The following is a 2,500-nucleotide window of genomic DNA, read 5'->3' as shown; positions in this document are numbered from 1 at the left end:
CTCTACCGACTGAGCTAGCCGGGCTTGTATCCATGCACTTTAAATGAATTCCAGTAAATGAACAATCTTTTGCGAGAATCTAGAGTTTTAGTGTATTGGCAAAGTTCAAAATTGTTGATTAGCGCCCAACGTGGGGCTCGAACCCACGACCCCGAGATGAAGAGTCTCGTGTTCTACCGACTGAGCTAGCCGGGCTTGTATTCGTGCATTTTAAATGAATTCCAGTAAATGAACAATCTTTTGCGAGAATCTAGAGTTTTAGTGTATTGGCAAAGTCCAAAATTGTTGTTTAGCGCCCAACGTGGGGCTCGAACCCACGACCCCGAGATTAAGAGTCTCGTCCTCTACCGACTGAGCTAGCCGGGCTTGTATCCATGCATTTAAACGAATTTTAGTAAATGGACTCTCTTTTTCGAGAATCTAGAGTATAAGTGTACTGGAAAAGTTCAACATTGTCACGTAGCGCCCAACGTGGAGCTCGAACCCACGACCCCGAGATTAAGAGTCTCGTGCTCTACCGACTGAGCTAGCCGGGCTTGTATCCATGCACTTAAATGAATTCCAGTAAATGAACAATCTTTTGCGAGAATCTAGAGTTTTAGTGTATTGGCAAAGTTCAAAATTGTTAATTAGCGCCCAACGTGGGGCTCGAACCCTCGACCCCGAGATTAAGAGTCTCGTGCTCTACCGACCTAGCTAGCCGGGCTTGTATTCATGCATTTTAAATGAATTCCAGTAAATGAACAATCTTTTGCGAGAATCTACAGTTTTAGTGTATTGGCAAAGTCCAAAATTTTTGATTAGCGCCCAACGTGGGGCTTGAACCCACGACCCCGAGATGAAGAGTCTCGTGCTCTACCGACTGAGCTAGCCGGGCTTGTATTCGTGCATTTTAAATGAATTCCAGTAAATGAACAATCTTTTGCGAGAATCTAGAGTTTTAGTGTATTGGCAAAGTCCAAAATTGTTGATTAGCGCCCAACGTGGGGCTCGAACCCACGACCCCGAGATTAAGAGTCTCGTGCTCTACCGACTGAGCTAGTCGGGCTTGTATCCATGTATTTAAATGAATTTTAGTAAATGGACTCTCTTTTTCGAGAATCTAGAGTATAAGTGTACTGGCAAAGTTCAAAATTTTTGTTTAGCGCCCAACGTGGAGCTCGAACAAACGACCCCGAGATTAAGAGTCTCGTGCTCTACCGACTGAGCTAGCCGGGCTTGTATCCATGCACTTTAAATGAATTCCAGTAAATGAACAATCTTTTGCGAGAATCTAGAGTTTTAGTGTATTGGCAAAGTTCAAAATTGTTGATTAGCGCCCAACGTGGAGCTCGAACAAACGACCCCGAGATTAAGAGTCTCGTGCTCTACCGACTGAGCTAAACGGGCTTGTTACCATGTATTTAAATGAATTTTAGTAAATGGACTCTCTTTTTCGAGAATCTAGAGTATAAGTGTACTGGCAAAGTTCAAAATTGTCACGTAGCGCCCAACGTGTGGCTCGAACCCTCGACCCCGAGATTAAGAGTCTCTGGCTCTACCGACCTAGCTAGCCGGGCTTGTATTCATGCATTTTAAATGAATTCCAGTAAATGAACAATCTTTTGCGAGAATCTAGAGTTTTAGTGTATTGGCAAAGTTCAAAATTGTTGATTAGCGCCCAACGTGGGGCTCGAACCCACGACCCCGAGATTAAGAGTCTCGTGCTCTACCGACTGAGCTAGCCGGGCTTGTATCCATGCACTTTAAATGAATTCCAGTAAATGAACAATCTTTTGCGAGAATCTACAGTTTTAGTGTATTGGCAAAGTCCAAAATTGTTGATTAGCGCCCAACGTGGGGCTTGAACCCACGACCCCGAGATGAAGAGTCTCGTGCTCTACCGACTGAGCTAGCCGGGCTTGTATTCGTGCATTTTAAATGAATTCCAGTAAATGAACAATCTTTTGCGAGAATCTAGAGTTTTAGTGTATTGGCAAAGTCCAAAATTGTTGACTAGCGCCCAACGTGGGGCTCGAACCCACGACCCCGAGATGAAGAGTCTCGTCCTCTACCGACTGAGCTAGCCGGGCTTGTATTCGTGCATTTTAAATGAATTCCAGTAAATGAACAATCTTTTGCGAGAATCTAGAGTTTTAGTGTATTGGCAAAGTCCAAAATTGTTGATTAGCGCCCAACGTGGGGCTCGAACCCACGACCCCGAGATTAAGAGTCTCGTGCTCTACCGACTGAGCTAGCCGGGCTTGTATCCATGTATTTAAATGAATTTTAGTAAATGGACTCTCTTTTTCGAGAATCTAGAGTATAAGTGTACTGGCAAAGTTCAAAATTGTCACGTAGCGCCCAACGTGTGGCTCGAACCCTCTACCCCGAGATTAAGAGTCTCGTGCTCTACCGACCTAGCTAGCCGGGCTTGTATTCATGCATTTTAAATGAATTCCAGTAAATGAACAATCTTTTGCGAGAATCTACAGTTTTAGTGTATTGGCAAAGTCCAAAA

At 44.2% G+C, this 2,500-nt stretch overlaps 12 non-coding genes across 12 annotated transcripts in view; all 12 read right to left on the bottom strand.

The window, feature by feature from the left end:
* The window catches only part of TRNAK-CUU (transfer RNA lysine (anticodon CUU)), a 73-nt gene extending 49 nt beyond the window's left edge, over positions 1-24 (bottom strand). Inside the window, exon 1 of the tRNA in view lies at positions 1-24. This exon is cut by the window's left edge and continues 49 nt beyond it. This is a non-coding gene — a tRNA (tRNA-Lys).
* A 98-nt stretch (positions 25-122) lies between these two features.
* On the bottom strand, positions 123-195 carry TRNAK-CUU (transfer RNA lysine (anticodon CUU)). The gene has a single exon. It is a non-coding gene; the product is annotated as a tRNA-Lys (tRNA).
* A 98-nt stretch (positions 196-293) lies between these two features.
* TRNAK-CUU (transfer RNA lysine (anticodon CUU)) lies at positions 294-366 on the bottom strand. Its single transcript has one exon. It is a non-coding gene; the product is annotated as a tRNA-Lys (tRNA).
* A 97-nt stretch (positions 367-463) lies between these two features.
* TRNAK-CUU (transfer RNA lysine (anticodon CUU)) lies at positions 464-536 on the bottom strand. Its single transcript has one exon. It is a non-coding gene; the product is annotated as a tRNA-Lys (tRNA).
* A 97-nt stretch (positions 537-633) lies between these two features.
* On the bottom strand, positions 634-706 carry TRNAK-CUU (transfer RNA lysine (anticodon CUU)). Its single transcript has one exon. It is a non-coding gene; the product is annotated as a tRNA-Lys (tRNA).
* Positions 707-804: 98 nt separating this feature from the next.
* TRNAK-CUU (transfer RNA lysine (anticodon CUU)) lies at positions 805-877 on the bottom strand. Its single transcript has one exon. It is a non-coding gene; the product is annotated as a tRNA-Lys (tRNA).
* Positions 878-975: 98 nt separating this feature from the next.
* Positions 976-1,048, bottom strand: TRNAK-CUU (transfer RNA lysine (anticodon CUU)). Its single transcript has one exon. It is a non-coding gene; the product is annotated as a tRNA-Lys (tRNA).
* Positions 1,049-1,145: 97 nt separating this feature from the next.
* TRNAK-CUU (transfer RNA lysine (anticodon CUU)) lies at positions 1,146-1,218 on the bottom strand. The gene has a single exon. It is a non-coding gene; the product is annotated as a tRNA-Lys (tRNA).
* Positions 1,219-1,657: 439 nt separating this feature from the next.
* Positions 1,658-1,730, bottom strand: TRNAK-CUU (transfer RNA lysine (anticodon CUU)). The gene has a single exon. It is a non-coding gene; the product is annotated as a tRNA-Lys (tRNA).
* A 98-nt stretch (positions 1,731-1,828) lies between these two features.
* On the bottom strand, positions 1,829-1,901 carry TRNAK-CUU (transfer RNA lysine (anticodon CUU)). Its single transcript has one exon. It is a non-coding gene; the product is annotated as a tRNA-Lys (tRNA).
* A 98-nt stretch (positions 1,902-1,999) lies between these two features.
* TRNAK-CUU (transfer RNA lysine (anticodon CUU)) lies at positions 2,000-2,072 on the bottom strand. Its single transcript has one exon. It is a non-coding gene; the product is annotated as a tRNA-Lys (tRNA).
* Positions 2,073-2,170: 98 nt separating this feature from the next.
* Positions 2,171-2,243, bottom strand: TRNAK-CUU (transfer RNA lysine (anticodon CUU)). The gene has a single exon. It is a non-coding gene; the product is annotated as a tRNA-Lys (tRNA).
* Between the last annotated feature and the right edge of the window lie 257 nt (positions 2,244-2,500).

This window comes from Phalangium opilio, unplaced genomic scaffold (genome assembly GCF_054372755.1).
Source record: "Phalangium opilio isolate 3A_F unplaced genomic scaffold, DU_Popi_V2 ptg000390l_1, whole genome shotgun sequence".
Classification (NCBI taxonomy): Eukaryota; Metazoa; Arthropoda; class Arachnida; order Opiliones; family Phalangiidae; genus Phalangium; species Phalangium opilio.
Note: the sequence above shows the minus strand (reverse complement) of the source record. Positions and strands in the feature narration are given on the sequence as shown.